Source organism: Nomia melanderi, chromosome 1, assembly GCF_051020985.1.
Source record: "Nomia melanderi isolate GNS246 chromosome 1, iyNomMela1, whole genome shotgun sequence".
NCBI classification, from domain to species: domain Eukaryota; kingdom Metazoa; phylum Arthropoda; class Insecta; order Hymenoptera; family Halictidae; genus Nomia; species Nomia melanderi.
In genome coordinates, this window is record NC_134999.1 from 32694852 (window position 1) to 32719685 (window position 24834).

A 24834-nucleotide genomic window follows, 5' to 3' on the forward strand; every position below is an offset into this window, starting at 1 on the left:
AAGCCGCGAAGCAACGGGTGAAAACTTTCTAAAAAGAATTCCTCGAACATCCGCCGAGCAATATGCCAACCTTCGAGAATATACAGCTCGCCACAAAAGGAGCACGAGCCGAAGGCTTATCTCAATTAAATCCGTGAATCTCCGGTAACAATCGCGTCGCGGCCACTTATCGGGAGACGAGCAGAGAGTATCGGGGTCCGGCGCGCTGCTCGTTACTCGCGAAAAGTTTATCGGGGGCCTGGGGACCGCGGGGCCCGCACTAAATCCCCTGAAAAATATGCGAGAAGAATCCGCGCGGAGTCCCTCGCATTTCTGCAAACGATAAACCTTCCCGATGCACGTGAGCGCGCGAGCGCGAGTGCACGCTCGCGAAGGAATCAGCGGTCAGAAGTGGTCGGCGCGGACGGAGGGGTGGGGATAGGAGGGGAGGACGAGTTATGCGATGCGCAGATCCGCACGTACGGATGTATGATAGCCACTGACCGTTGCATTTCGTTGGGTATGCATTTACGAGCATGTTGGACCTCTTTCGCGGAGACATTGATGGACAAGCGCAGCTTATATGGCTACTCCAAGAGAAGCTCGTCCTGCCCGTTTACATATTTATGTTATGACTCCGCTTCACTCGACTTAATTGACGGAATTGCCATAAATTTGCGAATATCGCGTGGACGGAGACGGTCGCGTATATACACGCTTGTGTATATTGTGTACGCACACGTCGTGTGTCTATCGGATACAGGTGTGTTTCTACGTATGTGTGTTTGTATGTGTGTACGTGTGTGTGTGTGTGCCTTTTGGTGGGAGGGAGGGGATGGGTCTATGTATATATATACGTCAGGGATCGAAACGAATTCCAATGAATACCGATTAGGGGAGTCACGGAACGTCGTTTCGTATCCACCATGGACTCGCTGGGAATTCCAAAAGACGGGGCTGTAATTGACGGAATTCCTGTAAGTTTTGAGAACGCCGAGCTTTTACCTTGATCGATACACCCGCTGCGCTTCCAAGTGCCACGCGAGTTTTTGAGCTCTTGACAGGCTGGATGGGGGACCAGTCGAATGGATATCTGGAGGTATCGGGTGTTCAGGAAATAGTCTGCGATGGTTTCGAAAGTGCCTATTGCTTTCGACGGTGTCTTATAATCGGAGGATAAGAAGGTTCAAGCTTGAATTTACAAAGAGGTGTTAAGTTCTTTAGAAGCAGTAACGATATCTTAAGGAATGTACAACACCAATTTCAAAGGGGCTTCGAAGGTTAATTATTCTTCTTGAATGTCCAGTCTCCAATTACAACTTCTCACTCAACTTCATCCAGTGAAAAATTTACTCGCTCCCGAATAAATATCGTCGAATCGCTCGAACGACGAAGGATCGAAATTGCAACGAAAATTCCCTGAAATTCGAACTTCATCCCACTCAGCCGTTTCGCAACGAACGCCACGTCCCCTGAAACATACTGGAAACAAACTCCCGATCCCGAGAAATCAAACTCAACGGAAACATTAAAGTAGCAGCGATCGGGAACTCGATTACCCTAATTAGAATTAACGTGGCCGATCGCGAGCTCGGAGGGCGAAGGCCGCGCGTCTCGGTTGGCAGCAATCGTTACTCAGGGCGCAGCGGTATCTCTCGCAAAGTGGGCGTTCCAACCCTTTCTTTCTGGCGGCGTGCCCGATTTAAACTTCTTAAACGATTTCTTAATTCGCCCACCCGGGGGAGAGTTCTACCCCGTAGAACGTTTTCGGCCCGGCGCGCGACCCCTTGCCCCCGCCGGTCGCCGTCACCTTCGCCACCCTCCAGCACGTCTGGCAGTCTCTTAATTTCACGAAACCCCTCGTCCGCGCCCCGGCTCCGACGGCGAATGTAATTAATGTTTAGCATCCACGTTATTTGTTTAGTTTCATTTCATTATCTTCGAAGGCGTCGACTACGACGATTTTATGCAAATAGGAGACAGCGAAGGGGGACGGGGCGGGGGTTGGAAGCAAGGGAAGCGGCGAGAGACGGGAGACTCTCCGTCGTGTCCCTCGACCCTTCTCATCCCTATTTGGCTCTGGCTTTCCCGAACAGGTTTCTTATTGTTCCTCCGCCTCTATTATCGTCGTACTTTATCCATCTTCTCGTTTTTTCTTCTCGCTCTCCACCCTCTCCTTCCGTTCCTCTCTCTATCCCTCTTTCATCGTGGTCGTTGTTGTTGTTATTATTGTTATTATTACGATCGCGACGAAGATATTATCATTTTCCCCGAGCCGCTTCGGTACTCGACGAATAAATATCATTCATAATTCATTCCACTTCTTTGGCGTTCATTAATCCTCTGATTAAATGTATCTCATTATTTAAGAAAGACCGGGCACCGGTTTTATAAAAGCGGCAGAAGTTCCATTACGAGGCGCGGGTGAAACTCGCGGCTGCTTCCTCCCTTTCTCTCTCACTCTCTCTCTCTCTCCCTCTCTCTCTCTCTCTCTCTCTCTCTCTCTCTCTGTCGTTCTTTTCTCCGTTTCTCTCTGTCTTTCCCTTTCCAGCTTATTGTTTCGAATTTAGTAACGAGTAGCAGGCTAATCGAACCCGCCCACCCGCGACGCTCTTCCTCTCCTCGATCTTATTTTCGCTTGTTAATTAGAATCCGCGGGTAACTGATACGCGTAATTTGCGTGATCGGAATGCGCCATGAATAATTATAGAGCGGTAGAGAGGGGAGCGGCGAAAGAAGGCACCGAGGAAAAGTAAAATCTTAATCGGATTTCCGTGGTTCCAGCAGGCCCGATTTGCAAATAAAATGTTGCCTCGGCCGGCGAACAAATTTCTTTAATGAAGACGTTACGTATGCCGCGCTGTCTTATTATAGTTTCTTTTTTTCCCTCTCTCTTTCTCTTTCTGTCCCTCTCGCTCTTTTTTCGATTCTGCTAAGCGATCACGATTAAAGTGTTCTGTTACGTGATGGTTTGTTGAACGAGGAAAAGAAACCTCGGCCAGCTCTACGTAACTTGTTAAGGAAGAAGCTTGTTAAATTCCAGTTACAACATTATCTTCGCTGTTCCTTAATTTCTTGATTCGACTCTTGTAATTGGACACACTTTTGCAATTAATTTCCACCGCTCTGGAATTAATAATCGCGTGTCTTCGTACGTGAGACAAGTTGCATACGAGTGTACCATTAAAACGAATACACATACCATTCTTCTTTTTTCCGACGTAGACAACTTTTATTGTACACCTTTGCGCGATAGAAACAACTTGTACTTGTTGCAACGAATATTTCTCTAATTACAAATAGTTTAGCGTTCGATGCTTGTATCTCTGTTGCGACACACCCTCCGGACGAAATGCATTCCGACGTCAGACGATAAATTATTTAATTATCAGTGTAACACTTTTCCATTGATTAAAGTTTCCTAGAAAAGTCTGTGCTCGCTGTAGACCCGCGAAACCTTTCGCATTAAACAACGCCGTGCGCATAATTACAGGCCGTAAACATTAAAGCCGCCTATCTCGATTTCATTCGCTGGATATGGGGAAATATTTCGGGCAATGAGCCGATAAAGAGGAGATAAAACAATTTCCAGCGGTGGTTTCGCAGAAGCTGGAAAGGTCAGCCGATGCGTGACTCTAAATTGAAATACGCGGCGGGAATATGCGGCCGTGGAAGAGATTACGCGGTGGTTACACCGAGTGAAACGCTTTAACACGCACACGCGTCTCGGTTCGCGCGAATTCACGCGTGCGCACGCTCCACGCGAGCCAGTTAATGAGACACATTCACAAAGTTTGCCCTACGCCGAGACGAGTCGATTGTACGCCGAGAATTAGCTTTTCAATACAGCTGGGTCCCGGCCCGGGCGAACTTACGGCACCAAAGTTCGGTTGAATTTAAATACGCCGTCTGGATAAGTCGCCGTCTCGAGCGCTCGACATCCCCACGATCTCGTTACGCTCGCAACTACCCTTACACTGTCCATGAGTGTCAACTAATATTTCCGTTTTACTTCAGATGATATTTCGCTTTGTAAACATTGCTCTTTTAAATAATCTAGCTGTTTTTCGGTTGTCTATGACGGCTGTTTCGGAGAAGATATTAATTTAATTTAATCATCTACGCCCGTAAATAAATTAGTACTTTGAGTGCTTAGAGTGTCTTCCAAGCAAACCTCTTTAAAAACGATTTGTGTTTCCTGTGAATTATCTAACGAAGAAGAAGGTCATTTTTCTTTGAGAATAATAATCTAAGTATATGTCCTATCTTCTAATTATATACGAATTTTGATCGACGGTTTAAAATTCAATGCAACAAAATACTTCTCCCTCCACTCGGAAGTCACTACTGCAGAAACGCCCCCGAGCAACCGCAAATTAGTCGGTTAACATTAAATCAAATTCCCATTCAGTCATTTAATTCGCCGTCTCAGCAACGCGATCGAATCCGCAGTAAAAATCGGATCAAACGAGCCCGCAAAGCGAGAAAAGAGCCTAACAAGGCAGTCATTATCCGGCGATGGTCCCATTAGCGTCGGGATCCCTTGGCAAATAGAGTAGAAAGAAAGAACGACCGAAATTCGTCCGGCGGGAATTGAAACATGCTCCCACCGCTAAACTATTTTCCCTACTTTCCCAATTAACGGCGACCGAGTCTCCCGCGGTGGCACAATTTTCACCGTCGACCGCGGCGGCGACGGCGGTGGCTCGGCCGCGCGGTCCCCCCTAAATTCGAATGCACGCGGTCGCATTCCTGTGTTTTAAAACCTCGGTGGTGGAGGTCGTCGAAAACAAAAGGCCAAGTTGCAGCGACGCGCAAGTTACTTCGTACGTGGCGGAAGCATAACCGACGAAAAAGGGAAGGGAAACAACCAAAAAAAAAGGAGGAAAAAATGGGCTGGGGGGGAAAACGAGGAAAAAGGAACGAGCAATGAAAAAAGAAACAACAACAACAAAACAAAACGAGAAAGAGGAGAAGTGAGAGAAAGAGGGACAGAGAGAGAGAGAAAGAGAGAGAGAGAGAGGGAGGGAGAGAGACGAAGAGAGCGAGAGGAAAAAAAGAGAAAAACGTGAAAGAGGAAGGGATTCGCTGAACCCGGGGCTCCAACGAGCTAACGCTTTTATTATCCGTCGCTTTAATTTAAGCGGCTCTAGTCGCTCCGTCACGGGTCCAGGTGTGAATTAAGCGCAGAATAAGCGAGCACCGCGTATCCACTTTCGGCGCCCACGGCGATGCGCGGAATAATTAAATGTGTGTTTTGATAAACGCAAACGAAACCGGCGACCCTCCGCCGCTCTCTCGCAAGGAACACGCGATCCCTCGACCGGGGCGGCGCGACGGACCTTTTCTGCTCGAAGCTTCTGTCGCGAACGAAATTTCGAGCGTCACCGGGGCAGAATTTTTCGAATGGCCGCCGGGCTGATCTTTATGCAAATATTTTCCGTATGTTACGCCCCGCCTGTCCCTTAACACCCTCGCCACGCGAAATTATCGGGGCTACTTTAACGTGTATCGGTTTTTTCCGCCGGAGATACGTACACGTTCGCCGTTTTCGGGGATAAACGTGATTCATTGTTATTCGTTCAATTTGTAAATGAAGGACGGAATCGTTGGGTTTAATTCATCAGATGCGTACAGCTTAATGCTTTTTTGCTCGGCGATGCGCGGTTTTTGCTGTAAGGGTTACCTCGTAGGGGTGGCGCGGGTTTTTCTCTGTGATGCCCGGCGGGGTTGGTCTTTACTCTCAATTCCGTAGGTATAATTAAGCATAGGGTTGAATTTCATTGAATCGCGTTTTAGAGGTATGGATTGATTAAAGAATGATATTAAATCCTCCCTTCTTTCAATCATATTTATTTTCCGAAACATTCTATGTAATACAAAATGGTGAAAGATCGAAACATACGCAGTGATACTAAAAACGAATAAACGATCGTTCGAATAAATTTATTTCACCGTTTCGGTAATAAAGAATACAATCTCCATCGAACTCCCACTCATCGCTGTTTACCGTCTCTCAATAAAACTTCATCCCACTTCAATCAAGTCTAAATCGGATCCCTGAGCAATCACGGAACGCTGGTGAAACATCCATAACGCGTCTGCGGATCGGTATTTTTTGGCCGCGCGATTAGTTTCGACACGGTCGGCGGGCGGGAGCGCGCGGCATAATTAAATGTGTGTTTTGATAAACGCTACGGAACTCTTGGAGCCCGGGCGAGCGGCAAGAAACGGTCGACGAGCCACCCGCTTGTTCGCGAAACTTTCGTAGAAGTGTCTACACAGCGTCGCAGCAACTGGATCCCCCTCCCTCGGTGTTCGTACTGGATCGAGCCGCGTGCGTGTCCCGGTGGTTCCCTCCTCGTCTTACTTCCTGTTCCCTGTTTCTGTCTCCTCCGTCGCACGCTCACGGAACACCAGACCAGGCGATAGGGATTTGTGTGTTAGGGGGCCGAGCTGCGGCGCTGCTCTGGAAACTGCTGATTCGAAATTAACGAAAATTAATTGGCAACGTCGCGATATTAATTCCCGAGATTAATTCCCCAGGACGTAGTGCTAATTGATATCTCCCGGTGCCAGGAGCGAGCGAGAGAGAGAGACAGGAGAGCGTGAGCGAGGGAGAGAGAGGGGAGAGATCCGCAGCTTACAACGCAGCTGCACCTGGACCATTCGAATCTTGATACGGCCATGAGTTATCCTTTTTCGATGCAAAAATCGCGAGCGTTTCGGTGGCCCGCGCGCGGACGCCGCTCGCGGATGGATAATCGATTTTGATCGTTCGATCCGATCGCTTGATGCGATGCAGTTTCTGATTGAAATGCGTGAGAGAATTGTGTTTATTTGTTGCCGGGGATTTTGTGTATTTATTATTATAAGTTCCGATGGACTCGATATATTAATAGAAGGAATTTTCCATCGTGAATTCTGAGTAACTACGATGCGTACGGATTGTTTATATTCCGTTAAAATTTGACGTTTCAACCGGATCTAATAGCATAATTTTCTTTCTGTTCACAGGTCAGTATACTGTTCCACGTATTAGCGAACACGAGAGAGAGGCCTTTAGCCTGTTAACCGGGGAGACCCGTAAGTCGTAAAACTTCATTACACTCCACGACTTCCTTTACTCCTTGCACTCGCGAGACATTCCATTCTCTATTTATCGTTTACAAAAATCTTGAAAATCGATCACTCGGTTAACAAGTTGAAGCGACTCCCCTAAAATAGAAGATAAAGGATGAATCTTAACATTTCAATTCCTGTTCAATCGATACATTACCCAGACACTTTCCAGATTTAGAAAAATCAATTATAATTATCCTCGTGATTATACGATAATTCTTACGTAAGAAACGAATCCTTCACCGAATTATCACCGAGATCACGAAAAACCGTAAGCAACGCTATCAACGCGGCGTTCGTCGGCGTGATCCGTGGATCCACACCCCCAGACACTCGGTCGGGTGGTCTCGATCGACGCGGTCGTGGAGACCGCACGCGAATCCATCATTTACGAATTCGTAATATCGCAGAACGAAGCGATGCGAGGGATGGTCGGCGGGGGTTGGCGGCGGCCGGCAAGGGAAGAACGGTTTCACAAAAGGATTTAATGCTCTCTAGACGAATCAGCGTCCCGCGGTTCATTCACCCCGTGCCGCATAATTATGTGTCTATGGTTTATGGCAACGATGTAACGAACGCGAGCGGGCGCGCTTTCAGACGCTGTAAATTAAAGTTGAGAAAGTGCGCTACGCTGGGCCAGTCATCGCGGCCCGCGCGCGCGTTAATTAAAGCTCATTGTAATAAAGAGCAGTTTTTATTCACTTCCCCTCGTTCAGCCAGCTAGCCGGTCCCTGGCTACCGGCGGGATATTTTTATGTTTAATTATATTAGGTTTTTACGACTACGCCGCCCCTGCCACCCTCCCGCCCCCGCAGCTCGCTGTCTTGCCTGCCCGTTCGCTCGCCCGCTCGCTCGCCGTCTTCTCTTGACGTAAAACGTCTCCTCCAAGTTTTCAACTTTAATTGCCGGACGGTGCTCATGGTTTATCCGACTATAAACACTCGGCGCGGAGGACACTTTCTTCGATGGAAATCGCGGGGCGATCGTCGCCTCGATTCGTCTTCATTAGACCCAGCCTGCGGATTAATTGCCGGTTCGTTCGGCGACGTATCCTGGAAATCGTGCTTCTTGGGGGGAATTTTTGTTTGGATCTTTTTCTGCTGGAAGAGCGTGTTTGAACGGGGTGGCTTTTGATTGCAGGTTGTCGGTGAATGTTCGTTTGTTCTTGTTTTATTATGTTGCAGGTTTTGGGTTGGTATAGGATTGTTTGATTACCTTATCGCTGACTGGATATATGAATTGGGAAATTGAGAATTAATTGGCTTGCTTGTTCTTCGTTTCGCGAGTAAAATTAATAGTGTTATGACTTTAGAGTGAAGGTAGAAAGTATCTTATGAATTTCTTTGGAAATCAGTTTGTGTGAATTCAATGTAGTAGATTCAGCTAAGCCGCGTAATATCGTACACTAATCAGATTTTATCGTGGGTAACAATAACGTTGAAAGCAACAAATTCATAAATTCTAGCGAATTCCACTTTATCGCGCCGGGGTGAATACGTCTCACCGTGGAATTTGACGCTTCGCTGTTCGATCGATGGCATTTCACCTAATGCAAGGAAGATTATATAAACCGCGGATATTTACACGAGCTCATAATTCCAGTATTGAATTCACAAAAGAGTAAACTCGAAATAACTCATTTCATTAGGGTAAAAATACGTGTCACATAAATGTCACGGGGATTCACTGAGTTTTGAATATTCATATGTTTTGCGTGTGATATGGAAAATTCTTTCGACATTTCCTGCGACTAAAACCACCAAACGGATCAAACTAACCCATTCCTGATGTCTCTTTTTGCAATTTACAGAACACATCGATTCACCAATACTCAAACTGATTTGTAAATCAATTAAAGTCTCGATAGATGCACTTTTGGAGTTTCTATAGAGAAATTTCGAAAAGTCAATTTAACTGCTCCGCTAAAATGCGATGGTTTCAGTGTTAAATTGAGTAGGCACGTCATCGGAAACCACAGCAGATCGATCGGTCGATCCCGTGGATCGATTCCCCGGACTCCACGTAAGACTGGGAAAAAGTTGGTCATCGGGGGCAAACCGTGCGCCGATCGGTGCATTTTGAAGTAATAAATTCACTGCAGCCGGTCGATGCTTCCCCGTCAGGTTATGCGCGAAAGTTGAAATTTATGCCTCGGTTGTTTATGATCGCGGAGTGATAAGGGATCTACGGACGCATGACAAATGATCCTGTAATGAAAAGTGAAAGATACTGCGCGCAGTGGGCCCGGCCGCATAAATTTCAATGATTTAATGCGTCGCGCGTGCTACGCGTGTCCTCATTGAATACGGATCGATAAAACTTCACCGGGATCGATCCGCGTCGCGAAAAGTCATCGATCCACGGCCGCGATGCTCATCGCCCCGCCGGGTCATCCGATGATCATGGAAACGCGCCGCGAGCGATACGCCGACGCCGATTGTTCCGAACAGTTTTTATTCCTTTGTTCCTTAATCGACCAGCAAGTTAATCGTTTCTTAACGTTGTGCACCTAACACGGTTACACGAAGTCTTTAATTTCTGTTGTCTCTCTCGAAAAGCCGGCGTTATGCAATCGGTTGCGCAAGAATACGTAATAACGTTTAAAATTACGATAGTCGAGGAACGATGATTATATTAATACACCTAATTGACTGACATCCGCGGCGCGGTGTTTGCAGTGACTTGTCACCGACGGTAAACCTAGAACCTTATTTATTCATCCGAGACATCCTTGAAAAATTGAAAACGCGTAGTTAAAAATCCGAATGAGAATTACGGACTGCAATCTTTACAACCTCGCCTCCGAGAGAATTAACATTAAACATTCATCAACTATTCCACTACACCCCGTATATAACTACATATTTCATTAACTCGTTTCCTTCCACGAATCAATATTTCTTACACTCCATTACATCACGACATTTACATAACTACAATCCACGCTAAATTTATCCTAACAACATCAAAATCTCGATCACATTAATTCCTCCCCTGTTACTCTCATCAGCCGCCACGATCAGCGAATTAAATACTAATTCCTACACGAGTTTCCTCTACCAAGAAAATCCCAAAACACGGGTAACTAAAGATTCAACTGATCAAAGGCTAACGAGTAATAAAAAAAAACGCGATAGCGTAGAAAAGCGAATCGAGGAACCACCCCTAAGGATCATCCACACATAGAAAACTGGACGACGCGGTAGGACAACGGGTTTTATCAAAGCGTATCGAGAAAACCGGAAAGGGGCAATATCTATTCGCGTCTCGGTTTCGTCGCATGCCTGGCTCGGGATTGCGATAATCCTGGCCTGGCCGAGTGACACTGTAATCGTTAGCGAAACGATGTAGTCGTATGGCAGCAATGACCACGTCGTAGCACGGAAATCGTCGTCAGGGCGGTCGATCGATGGCGAATAACGCTGGAAACGCTGGCTAGGCTCCGGTAGGTTAGGTAGGGTGCTTAGGTGTTACAATGATTATCCGAGAGGGACAGCGAAAGGTAATTATGCCCGATAGAATCGGCGGGCGGGAGCGAGACGGCCGGATACTTTGCCGCGGCGCGCGAAGGGAGACAGCGAAACTCGCCGCGGCGCCGCCACCGAGAAAGACGGCGAATCCTCGTAATTACCTCGAAGTGAGCTGCTTTCGGCTCACCCGAGCCTTCGAAACTTCGGGAATAAATAGTGTTCCGTATTACTGATCCGACTTTAGGAGGTCAACTCGCGGGGACTGCCGCGATCGGGAAACTGTTACGTTCGATCCGCCGCCTACATTTTCGCCGGGACGTATTAATTTTCATCGGGGAACGATTATCGTGTTCCCCCCGCGAACTCCTAGCTGTCCTTCTGCTCGGCTATTCGTTCATCGACGCCCGTAGGCGGAGCATTCGACGATGGATGTAACTGGGTTTATTATTTTTCGTTTGGTATTGATTACTTTTGTTTGTTGCTTCAACTGCTGATTTCATCCGCTTGTCCTATGATTTCTTTATACGGTCTCTTTGCCGTTAATGATTTATTGTAAAGAGGAGTTTCTATGTTCACGTTCACTCTTGAGTATAATCATTGATTACAGAATATCTACTTTGAATTCGGATGAATTGAGTGATATTTATGTTTATTGAATCATGTTGGGAATATTCGTTATGAATATGACAGGTTGTTATAAGGCAAGAGGTTAATGAGATCTTATGCTTGCGGGTTACTTTGTTGTTAATTATTTGATACACGAAAAGTAAGCGTTTATTGTATAGTTTTCGTCAATATAGAATACAAACCTGATAGAAGGCGCAGTAATATTTTTATTTTAAGATACGAGCAGTTTTTCCTCGGAGCACTTTATTCTTACAGGCAAGTTTGTTCTCTGAAAAAGGCGGCTCGTGTTTTATTTACTACCGAAGATAAGGAAGTAACTAGCAATTATTCTTGTCTTAATTACTAGGTACCGCCGACGTTATTTCAATGTTCGTATTATTTTTATCTGCGAACTAGGCCAAACAGTCCGTACACATTAGGAATCCATTACAGCATGAATTAACGACGATCCCGCTTCCAGTTGCCCGGTGAGAATAGAATAAGATGTTGAGGAACACTCTCAACATGGACGAAGCTCGATTAAAAGAGAGCCAACGACTCGCGCGGAGTATGACGCACGCCCTCCGCAACGCGTTAAGAGTATCACTTCTATCAATCTTACCGATAATCGCATACCAATCTCCACTTAATTTTCCTTAATAAAATAGATTCCTCGTCCACCATAAATCTCGCCTGCCCCCCGCGTAATTCCATGATTACGCATATTTATCAGCCTAGGTGAATTCCGATCGCCTCGGTCTCGGATTTATTACCCCCGTTCGAGGTGACTTAGTTATAACCCATCAATGGGTGGCTACACGCGAGTGCCGTCGGTTTTAAATAATATCCCATTAACCTTATTCACGCGCGGGGAAACGGATCGGCGCGCTAAATACGAAAATTTATCCAAGAATACGTGAGAACACCCGAATGATCATGAGAAAGGAGTGACCCGGTTTCCGTCCCGCGGGGGAGCGAAATATTTTCATCGTTCGAGGGTTAATCAATTTTAGCTCCGGCCAGCTTTCTCGTGTTCCCCCCAACCCCCGGCAGCGAACACGTCTCCGCGAACACGCTGTACCGTTCGGCTTCCTTTGCAAAATATCGCATACCACGGATACCGGCGGCCGATGGTACATGCGACGGTGAAATCGGCGAGCCAGCCGCGCGTTTAACGGTACCGAGCCGACTGGCTCGGAAAAATAGCTTTTCCCAAGGTGTCCGGCCGAAGACGCGGCGGAAAAAGAGAACGGCCGCGCGTTAAACGAATGTTAACGATTGCAAATGATTCGGGCAGAACGGTTTGTCGCCGTCCCTGCTAATGGGATTCTTTACGAGCTGATTATTGACCCGTTTTCGTAGTCGTAGAAAACCAATGACAACGGAGAGCACGCCGCTTCGACGCGAACTATAAAAGGCGCCGAACTTCTTCATCTTTCTCTCCTCTGTCTCTCCTCTGTCTCTATCTCTCTCTCTCTCTCTCTCTCTGTCTGTCTTTTCTTCTATCCGTTTGCCCCATCGCTCTCAACCCCGTCTGTCGTCGGTTAAGATTTAATCCGTTAATCTATTCCCGTAATAAGGAATCCATAATGAGTCGAAGCCGAAGGCTGTACGGGGTGTTCGTGAAAACGTCCGCTGGACGCTTGAATTTCCGCTCTCTGTTCCGAGGGAATCAATTGCACGCTTAAGGCCGAACTTTCTGGATTTAATGGAGTAATGGTAGATTGCTGTACTGCTGAATTCCTGTTAATCGAGATGCTTTGGTTTCTGTTTTCGAAGGGCTTTCGGCGTGTTTTTTAATGTGAACGGTATTTAAGGTTTCCTCGAGGTCCGCTTTTCGTGGTTTCTGCGAAACAATGAACGACTGTGATTAGAATGATTCTGAGATCACACTATGAATATTCACGCAATATTCAATCCTCGAAATGAAATTTCCACAAATCCATGCTAAACAACTTAATAAAATTCTCGGAACCTATAAAAACACATATCCGATTTACTTAGTACTTCTCAATTCACGTGAAAACTGAAAACCAACGAAAATCAAGATTTATCACAGTAACTCCCAGCTTCGGTTCATTAAGAAAATCCACGAAATTGAATTCTCCGCTTCCTATGGATGCCGCGGTAAATAATTAAATCATTAAGACACCGACGTTCGTTTCGTCGGAACATTACGGAACACCCTGTATCGTTTCTGGAAAAGGGTTGTCTGTGTCTCAGTTACGCGGCAGCGAGGTGAACAGAAGGGACAGAGAAAGAGTGGGCGGCAGGGCGGATGGGCGCAGGAAGTAGGGTGATAGAATTGGCGGAGAGGGGCGGGGTATGGGTAGGGGGTTAATTAAGCCGTCCTAATATAACTTCTCCTCGGCCCCCGAGTTATCGAGTATTATTCCGCAAATGTGTCGACCTCAAAGACAATGCCATTCCGGGAAAATTTATTTGTGTCGCTGTACACTGCCATCTCCACCGCCTCGAAACAAACCCGACGAAACTTCTGCCAGCCCGCGCAACTTAATTAAACCGACCGTGGCCTCGGTCCTGCACGAAGTGTCGAGCTCTCTGGTCGTTGCTCCTTTTTTCCTTCGTCCGCTACGCCGCCCGCCGGCTCGCCGCGCGACGACGACGACTTTCGTCCCCTCGCTCGCTCGCTCGCTCGCACTCTCGACGGCCGCGAGCTGGTTCCGCAACCCCTTTATTGAACACTTCTCTTTTCCGACGCCCGGCACTGTTGTAATAATTATGTAACAGGCTCGTATCGATGTCACCGAGCAACGAGATGATACAAGCGTGGCATTAGCTCCAGGAAGAGGATGCAACGAACATCTGCAGGTTGATTATGAATTTTATATCAATTAAGGGCTGTTCCATTCTGATCTCTGCTCGAACTCGAATCAGAATTCTCTTTAGGATTTGGAAACTGAGTTTTCGGGTTAGTGTGAAACATCGATTGTCTATTTTTGAAGGTTCCATTTTCCGAGAAACTTGTTCCGATTTTGTCGAACTTTTATGATCGGTAATTATTATAGTAATACTTGCTAGTGAGAGTTATAGCTATCGATTATGAAATAGCAGTATCTATAGGTTAGAACATCGTATTCAATAGAAAAGGATTCCTAACGCGTCACATTTGTTAATTCATAAATGGTACTTAACAATCGCAGTGATTAAAACGAGCTGCCGGAAAATTAGCGATAGGAACGATAGTTGTAAGGATCGAATGTTGTACGTGGCTCGAATTACATCGAGGGTGGACGATCTGGCCAGGACCGCCGGCATTGTTGCTCCGTCGGCCATCACGGTCGTTGCAGTAATTATGTGCTGACGTTTTCCTCGGTAACGTCCAAGTCAACCGCCGTGAAGACGCTTCCCAGAAGTCATCAGCGGCCGCTCGGCACATGTTAAGAGATCCACTTGTCGTACGTTGTACGAAGCAAGTCGTCGTCGTCGTCGTCGTCGTCGTCGTCGTCGTCGTCGTCGTAGTCGTCGGGGTAGAGGAGAGGCTGGAGGGGTCGAGGAATAAATTATTATTACCCTGGTAAATCCGGTCAATCTCGTGGATGGACTCCAATGCGCAGCGATGACGACGAACGCGGGCAATCGGCGCAATGGAGATGCATGGGAGTCCGTTAATCCGCGCGGAATGTTCCGACACTTGACATTTCCTTTAATAATGGCGTCTTTATACGACGTGCCGCAAGTTCAAGTTGACCGGTGCTGCGGGGACCCACCGGGGAAGAGAACGTGGCTACTTCTCGTTGCGTCGAGTCAAGTGGAATTTTTCTGGGGAATTGTTAAGGCCGCACCAGTTTAATTACTGGTACGGTCTAATGAATCACTGGGCACTTTGTAGATCCTTGTATTGTGTACGGAGACTATTGACACTGTTGTAATTCCCCGGCTTTGACCAAGTGGATCTATGGACGTCAGTTGACAATTAATAACGGAAATAATTGTTAACTGACGAACTGTACAAATGGAATTTATATTATACTCGTAGGTAAATATATTATTATATTTTGTATTAATTACAATATATATATTTGGATATTGGTTGATTTTAATTATCTAATAGGAGGTTGACTATAATGATCATCAAGATTCGTAACAGTTTCGACAAGGTTGAAGGGTTCGTAGTTATTAAGAATTCCATGTTCTACGTTGAATATTTTAGAATAGTGACACATATATTTTATTTCGTTTGGATTAAATATCTTAAGATCATAACTAACAATAACTTTTTTCGGGAATTGGTGGAGTTAGGATAAGCAAGAGCTTGTGGTTCGCATAAGGAATGACATTATACTGGGAAGACTTATTATACATTGACCGATTTCCGTGCAGTCCTTGAGTTACACAATCCGGAGCCAAGTGAGATCATTAGCAGATGCCTCGGTGTTAATGAGCGTAATTCTAGATGTTCCAGCGATACTAGCACCACTCGCGGTTCTCTCTGCTAAGACGATTATTCGCGCTGCATTGTGCCGAGCCGACAGTAACTGAGACTACAGCCATAAGTAGGTACCGGTCAATATAGTTCGTAAGGAAAAAGGTTAATCGGTCCCGCGGTTTCTCCATTATCATCGTCAAGGCTGTGAAACGTGACTATCAATGTCGAATCAATTTTCCGTTGGCGTTCAAGGCGACGGAGATGGGCACTGCACGCATTAACTACATCCCAGTTTTTCATTGCGTACACAACAGATTCATTGTAATCATTCCTTAGCTTATCTCTCGGGGGGGAATACGAGCGCGTCAGTAGTTAAGTGGTCACTCCTTGATTTATGATTCATATCAGCATTAAAATTGAGATTAACTCGTTGTTGAAATAGATTGTAGAATAAAGGCGATAGATGCTCAGGAATTAACATCTAATTCGACGCAATGAAACACATTCATTCAATAGAATTTTTATCAATTCTTAGGAGAAGTATTACGTACGTCTATTTCTTACCTATCGTGTACACAATTATTTAATTACGAATTTGTGCTATAAGTTACTATTACAATTTTTTCATTATTAGGTAAACAAGAATATTAAATTTTCTTTCTTACGGTATCTATAATAATTTTGATAGTGCTAAATCTATCAAAAATAATATTTACTATTCATAAAGATCAGCATTCCACGGATAACTACTAATTACTCGAAACCTATGCGTCTCAATAAATTTCCCAGCAAATTCCAGCGAATATTCAAAGTTCAAATAGTTCTCCCGAAGAAAACAAATCGCCATGTTACCGCCAGCTGAGCAGGAACAGGTCTCGCACAGCCGAGAAATTTAAAAGCAAGTAAAGAAGGCGGACGGCCTTTCGTTGAACGGAATCGCGTGCACGCGTGCCTTTGCTAGTCGAGTTGCCGCCGACTATGTGAAAACGTCAAAGAGCGGAATAATGTTAGCCCCTATGGCAAGAGGTGGGTGGGAGTTTATTAGATCGCGTCGAGGCAAAGTCTCTCCATGGCAAAGTGTCGCGAGTCTTCGCAGCCGCTTTCACGTCGAAATCCGACGGAAAACGGCGCCGCGTGGGATGAGTGACGAAACTGCCACGGGGCGCGCGGGAACCGTCGGGGCCGAAAGGGGTGAGCGTTGAAATTCTCCGGCTTGCCAAAAATCAAAGAGATGGAAATTAACTCGCGCTAGGCACCGTTGCGAGATTAGCTAATGCGATTCTACGCCGTGCCCGAGCACCGTGGCAGACGATAATTATTCACCCGGCGCGGTGTGAACGGTGAACGGGGTTCACCCGTCTTTCCGTCATTCTTCGAAAGAAGTTCGAAAGAAGAATGCCTATCATTGTTGAACAATTAACTTTCAGAGAACTACATGGACGTTTCGTTTTCATTGTTTTTTTTTTTAATTGAACCGATACCTTAGGGGAAATTAAAATACCTTTGAAATTTCATTATATTAATCACAAGTATTCCTTGAATATTTATTTTGAATTGTATATATTAAACTATATCATTTATGATCATTTTGTGATACTCTTTTGCTTACTCTTTTCTCAAGTATATAATACAATATTTATTCTTCGATTTATTCAAATTTAAATCATATACTTTTTCTAAGAAATAATGATGCGTTGAAAAAATCTTGTTCCAATTGTTCCCTTTTAACTATAATTTCAAAATATCCAATCAACTCTATTTTTCATCCCGATATATCGACAGCTGTTCTTACCTCCACAATCGACGGTTAATAAAAGAAAATCCATTTGCAATGTTCCAGCGGATCCTCCACCGAAATTGCAAAAAGTCTAGACAGCCGAAGCACATTGTAACCGCGGATGAAATCCAGCAGACGTCGGGACACCCCGAAATTCCCTTAGAACGTCCGAGCGCCCGATCGTTTATCAATTCTAATTATTGATCACCGCGCGAACGTAGCCTAATTTACACAGACCGAACGAACAGGCTCGGGGGTCCGCCATCGTTCTGCTGAACGTAGGCCAGAATGACACTCTTGGTAATCTCCCCCGGTCGGCCCTTCCGCTGTCGTTTCCAACCAACGATCGTGGGGGCCGCGATGCCTCACGGTACGATCGATCATTCGGCAGGCCTCATAATTAGCAATTAACTATATCCATTAGTCGGTGATATAATTACCATGTGCTCCTAGTACCGACGCTTAACCCGCCGTCTGCACGGCACGGGCGGACGTTACGAGGGGCTGATTTTCGCGGCATTAGCAGGTACATCACGATAATTATACGATCGATTATTCTAGGAGACCAGAAGAGGGAGGGGGGCCTGGAGAAGGGAACGGGTGTGAGCCGGAGACGTGGAGCAGGGGTTGGGTACAACGGGGATGAAAATTGCTCCCTACGTCCCCCGCCGTGTAGTCTAGTAAACTTGGCTGGCTTCGACTCGAATCGATCCATCCTATTTTCGATAATTCAAGGTCCCTCATTCCGGCGCCGGGGATTTCGTACGAATCCCCGGAACCTTTGTACTTTCAGCGAAACTCGTGAAAAAGGACTGTGCTCCCGCGTAACAATTTCCTCGATCGCAATTGATCCGACAATATACATTTCATATCTCCAAATTATATTCAACACTCTAATATTATTATAATATTAAATCATCTTATAGATACCATTCGAATCCCAGATAAATTCTAAATGAAAATCTCTCGATCGATCATCGGAATCTATTCAAATTCAAAAGAGAATCGAATAACGGGCAGACCGTGGACGCGCCTAAAACTCTAACCTTCCCCAGATCGCTCCAGGTGGCCGGCGGTAGTAAGACATTCGTCGGCCAGGTGAATCGATAGTTCGAGGAGTTATTAACCCGGCGTTTCAACGTCGGTGCGTCGGTCGTTCCCGTTGGTCGGCGGGTGGTTCGCACGGTAATGGGACCTTTCCGTGTGTCTTCTTCTTTCCCGTACGCGCTCGCGTCGAAATGAAATTTAATCACCGAAGAAGTTTAGCCCCCGACGCGCGTGCGGGCGAATTAGCCGCACGAGACACAGCTAGTTCACACACGTCGTTGGCGCAGCGCGGCGTGGGGGCCGGGGACGAAAGTTTCTGGTTCGGGTAATTATCATCGTGGGATTGGTGTAACCGTTGATTATGGCTATTATAAACTGTCGGGGCAAATATAAGAAGCTAGGGCTAGGGGAGGAGGGTGGGACGCGGGGGAAGGCCGGTGTCGGTCGTGGCCGAGCGAGCGCGAACTAGCCTCGCTCGTAAGCGAGCTCGCGAGCGCCGCTGTTAGGCAGAGTTGGAATTAGCGGGCTAGGATCGGCCTAGAACTATCTTGGATACCGCTGATTGCGGAATTAGAATTTATATGGATAGCCGCACGCGAGCCAGTGGCTCTCAATTTCCAGGCCCAGAGGCTCCGGCAAATGAGCCCCGTGATACGGACGATCTGTTTTCGGGCCGCGGTTGGTTTACGATTAATTCTAAAAGCTCTCGATATACCACTTAATTCGGGCAACGATATCACCGATTAACGTCCGGCAATGATGCGGCGCCTACATTGCCCCGCCTCCGGGCGACCGGCTCGCCAATTCACTCAAAACCGTCTGCCCCTGGCCCCGCGGGCCGCTCTTTCCATGTGTCGGCTCGCACCCCAAACGCCCACCGATTCCGACCACCCACTCACCCGGCCGCCCTCCTTTTTCCGCCCGCTTTGGCCGTCGCACGCAATGAAATTACTACACGTCCCATGAAAATAATCTAATTGAATAACGCGTCGTTATCATTTTTCGCGAAATAACGATGAGGGCAGACCTTGATCGTGATTCCGGCGACGGCCGCGCTGGCGTTTGGGGATTTTGCGATTGGATTTGTAGATTCGGGGTGAGTTTTTGCTTGGGGCTGTTTAGAGGAGCTGGCAGTGTCGCTGTGTGGGAACTGTTGGGGGTTCTTATGGTTTCTGTTATTGCGATCATTGAGACTTTTGTACGGTTGGAATTAGTTTTTGGGTGAGTCTAAATCTACAGTTGCTAAATAATGTTAACCATATAGTAACAGCACTTCGCACCGACTTAAAAGTGTCAAACAATATTCCAATTTCCTAGATTCAATCCGGAACCTCCACGAAATTCACTCGGTATTAACCAAAGATTCGGCAGATATAATTTCCCCGATGATACCGCACAATCCGTCGAACAACACTAGTTCCAATCACTTAATCGCTCCGCAAAAATCAAAAACACCAATCTAGCAATGACAACCGAGTGCACATATAACCAGAGACTATCCCTCGCAGGAACGTTTCGATCTTCGGCCGCACACAAAACGCGATCCCCTGGTACCTTAGTGGACACGATCCTCGCGGACGGATATCCATGTGGCTCGCCAGCTGATTAGACACCAACCGGCTTGAATAATATTTGTCGTCGACTTTCTTCCGCGTTGAACAGAAATCCGCGCCACGTTCGATTCTCTCCTATGCATATGTAAAAGCCGTGCCCGGCACTCGAATTGATGAAATTCCCAACATTAATTGTATCACAATGGTAATTGAATCTGCGGAGCGCCGTCTATTTGAACAATAGTTGGTTATATTATGTAGATTTGCCGTCGTAGCCTCGTACCCCCCTTCCTCCCGTCCTCCCGCCCCCCTCGACATCCAAGCTCGCCCCCTCTTCGTCTTCTCACCACTCGCCGCCCCCTCCCCCGTCCGCGCGTACCTTGTTCTCCACCAACACCCCCGTCTTCCCGTTACCTTCAATATTCCGGTGCCCCCCTCTGGTTCTCCTCCCTCGCGCCACCTCGCGGCCCCCCCGCACCCCCGGCTGCCGCCCGGCCCACCTACCTATCCACGACGACGGTTGCCGCAGCACCGGCTGGCTGTTTAAACACAGACGATATCAGAACTACCAGAACTAACGTACGGAGTTAGTACGGGTTAGGTGCCTCGACTACGGTCGCCATTATCATAATTGCACGTGGAGTTCCTTCGGCGAAACTCGGCTGACCTGTCGCAATGGGAATAGACGATGATCTCTTCGGTGACCCGGAATCCGAAGGCAGCGATGTCGAAAGAACTCGGGGGAAGTTCTAGGATTCTCGGCCATTTTTTAGGCCGGACCCTCTCGCCGCTAGACGAGCCGGAGTGCCGGCGATAGGGGACGTGTAACGGTTTTAAGTTGGCTGTGTCGGCTGACTGTTGAAGGGCTGGGGTTTGCGGAAGTTCGACGTGAAATTGGAGTGGAAGGAATAGATGTTTAGTGTTGCGGCTGGGTTAGGGGGTAGGTCGATGCTTGGGGTATGCAGAGATTTGGTCAGGTTAGGGTTGCGAGATTTAGTTGATTGGAAAAATGAAATTTTGGAGGTGGAATACGTTTGGCGTGATGAGAGAGATTCTAGGATTAGCTACCGAGAGACATCAAAAGCCAAAACAGTCGACTAACTCAAACCCGAGCGATGCAAATATCCCAATTAGCCGGTAGACAGGTCGTACAGCGTTATGTAAATGACCATTTTAATGAATAAATTTCTAGAATTAAGTAGAAACATTTTATACGAATGGATACTTGCCGTTGCTACCCGGGAACATAAACTCTGTTCCTAATCTCTATTAAATTTCTTATTTCGCCGTAATTTGCCTAATCGCATCTGTTGCAACCACATAAAATCCGCAATCCAGCGGCCATCATTTCAACCTTTCATAACGTCCGCATATTAATATCGCGGCCGTTTAAACTTCATACGGTCGCGGCGTTCTTCATCCGGGAATGAGAACCGCGGTCTCGCTAAGGATTCCTTTATCACGGCAAATAAAGTTGCAAAGGCTTTCAGGCCGGCCGTTCCCTCCATCGAAGGAGAGAGCTGCCCGCTCGTAAAAGTGATACGCCTCTATTACACCTGCGGAACGTCCCATTTTATAATCGTAGAGATTAAGATCGCCACCGAAGTAACTGTACTTCGTTCTCGGATCATTATGTCCACCGATAGCGCAACATCGAGCTGCGCCAAGTTTTCGTCGGCGCCGTTTTTAAACACGGCTCCCGAGAATATATATATTCTCCCGGTTGAAAATCAGCGAACCATGGACGTAACGGCGAAAAGATAGCAGACACGTTTGCCAGCAGTACGCGCGCGCTCGCAGGTTGACACCTTCGCTAATCGGCCACGTTGGGACTATCAGGGATGGTTCGCGCGTGTGCCATGATATGCCCTGGGTGACGGCGGAGGGACGAACCTGTGACGATATTAGGGACGTGTTAGGTTTGCCGAGGGATCCCTCCGGGGACAACAAAAGGACCACACGCACCGGGACGTACCAATGGACAACGTTATATTGCGCTGAAATTGCTCTTGACCGGCCGCTCGCCGAAATCTTTAATCCTCTTTTATTGTCCCCTATTCAGTCGAATGCAATATACCATACGCTTCTATCTAAATTATTTTAACTGCCTGGCGCCTCTCCTCTAAACTGTATCATCTCATCGATTTTTCAAAGGGTTGGAAAACGTTACGATAAATCATGAAGTAAAACATGCTACCTAAATACCCAAGTTGCTAGATTCAACGATGAACTTGTCCAGTTCATCATCAATAATCTTCCAGCTTCGCATCCTCTCTATTCGAAACACATTTCTTAGACTTCAATCACTAGACTCCAACACACCTTTCCTCAACATCACGTTCCCACTACCAAAATCCCAAAAGCAAAGTCTTCGTTGCTCACACCCCGCGCAACGTTTCAAAAATTAAAATTCTCTGACGATCATCGCGTCTAGAAGCCAGCGTTATCGCACCGATGAGGAAGTAGCGTTCGGATAGCATTGAATCCGAATTTCTCGAAATTCCAGTAGCTTTTAATGCCCATCCCGGCATCGGCCGAACTCGTGTTAGGCCGGGGTCAGTCGACGTACGATCGCCCGATGTGCACGGACTTTGCTCGGCGGCGATGGTGTTCTCCCACTGCTGAGTTGGTAGCCCTGGCTGGCTGTGCCTGCCTGCCACCACCTCATTTGAATTTCTAATTAGGAAACCTCCATGCAATTATTGGATTAATGTAAATTACGAGAGCTGGCTCGGTCTCCGCCACCGCTACCGCTACCGCCGCACAAGGATGGAGCTGTCTCTCTCTCTTCCACCCCCTCCCCGGCGAGCCCCGCCAGCCCTTCTTCCACGGTAGCCCCGTCTCCCTCTGACCGTCTCTTTTCGACTCGATCTAACTCTCTCCGGCAATCGCTCCATATCTCTCCGTCTTTCCGTGACAGTTGCTCCCTCTCTCTCCCGCCGACGCGTTCAACCCCTTATCGTTCCTCCTTCGCCTTCACTGTCTGCAGCGGTCTCGCTTCGATTCACCGCTCCTCCGCTAGGCTCGCCTTCGTCTACTTCTCCTCTTCCTCTTCTTCCGCCCCTGACTACGGCCACCCTTTCCTTCTCCGAGCTCCTCCGTCTCACTCTCACTCTGTCTTTCGCCGGGGCCCAGGGTTGGGGATAATTAAAATCCGTTGATTAATATGTAAATTTAATAAGATTACTGTTCTAGGAATGCCCGGTGCAGACAAGCGGCTGTACCGCGACTCCTTGTATCGGGGCTGCGGGGGCTGGGTCTCGGTTGTAGCGTTTGATTGTCATTCGGCCGGACGAGCGGATTTCTTGCCAACATTCTTCAACCGCCCGCGAACCGCGTAAACAGGAAACGATCCCATCCTGGATTCTGCTTTTTACCTCGTCGCGACGAGTGCTTGGGTACTTGGTTTCAGGGGATGCTCGCGGATCTTTCGATCTTCGGTTGTATTCTTTCGGATCCTCTGTTTCTCGTTCACTCTGGTAATTAGGGATTCGAATTCTTACACGTCGTGACAATCGAACGTCCCTCGGGAATATTGTTTTTGTAATTCTTCACCTTGCGTTAGCTATTGACTTATAGATTTCATGATATATTCAACATTCGCATTTATTTTTCACCTTCCAGTATTCGGAATATTCAAACGTTTAAGGGAGTTCAATGAAATTCGAATCTAACCTAGTACACACTAGAGACTTTACAACTTTTTATCGATTCGAGTGCCCACAGTTCTCCAGAACCACAGGACACCGAAAACAACCCACCGAAAAATCCCACCGTGAAGGATGGCAGTCATCATCCTCAAAAAACGTTCGCGCGACCCGATAAAACGCGGAATCAAAGGCACGGTATCGCGAGCCGCATCGAAAGATCGCCCGCAACCACCGTGAGCGACGGCCCGCACCTACGCTCGACGAACGAACAAAAAAAAAAATACCTAAAACAGCGACAAAGAGCCACGGGAAGAGGGTGAGAGAAGAGGGCGGGACGGGGGGGGGGGTGCAGGACGACCGGGTAGAGACTCACGAGCGACAGGCAATTTTTGTTCCTGCGTAAGCTAAAAATACAATTTGAAAAATCCAACAATACCGGCCAATTCGCAGGAAAATGCGCCAGTCATCCGAACGCCGTCGGTATTGTTCGCCGGCCGAACACAATGCGCCCGATTGGCGGTCCCGGATTTTTACAACATTCGCGACTTTTTCCGCGTTGGCCAACCCCGTCCGCCCGTCCGTGCCGTTCCAGGCCCCCGCCATCCCCCTTTTCGCTGCTCGGTTCCCTCGAACCTGCTGGCAGGCCGGCCAGGCGAACCACCTTTTTTGTTTCCTTTCCCGCTCCTTTTTTTCCACGACGTCGGTTTGCCGCACGCGCGGCTCGCGCGCCAAAACCGGGCGTAATCGTCGCCGCGTTACGCCGGTCCGCGCGGCTGGCCGATTTGCATACCGGAGCCGGAAAGTGGCTACGCTGATTTCCAGCTAGCCGCACGCTCTCGCGCGCGAGCCGGCAGCCTCCCCTGTTCTTTTTTTTCTCGTCTTTCTCTCTTACGGCCGCTGTCGAGCCGGGATTATCCGTAAAAACCGGTGGATCCCGCGAAACTGCTAGTCCTGACCCAGGACTCCGTCTCTCTCCGGCTACGGCGTTCGCGTCTCCCGGCGTCCACGTGCTCGGTTTTTCGTTTTCAAACTGCTCCACTCCAACGTTTATTAACCCCCGCAGCGCGCCGTTGCGCTGCCGCGGTATCACCGCCGCGGCGCCGGTAGAATCAAGCAGTCGTGGGAATTTTTAATTGCATCGCGACGTCACGTACCATGGACGTATCGTCGTGATTAGCGGGATTGTATTGTGAAAAAGTTGTAACGAGATGGGGGTCAATTAACGGATTTCGCGCGGGAC

At 47.5% G+C, this 24834-nt stretch overlaps 1 protein-coding gene across 4 annotated transcripts in view; it reads left to right on the plus strand.

Moving 5' to 3' along the window:
* The window catches only part of pdm3 (POU-domain protein pdm3), a 201238-nt gene that overhangs the window by 113879 nt on the left and 62525 nt on the right, over positions 1-24834 (plus strand). The window contains exon 2 of one of the 4 annotated variants that reach the window (XM_076374324.1): positions 6997-7065. The exons of the other annotated variants lie outside the window; for them this stretch is intronic. The gene's annotated coding sequence lies outside the window, so the exon portion shown is untranslated. The remainder of the gene's footprint in view (positions 1-6996; positions 7066-24834) is intronic. 4 annotated transcript variants of the gene reach the window in all.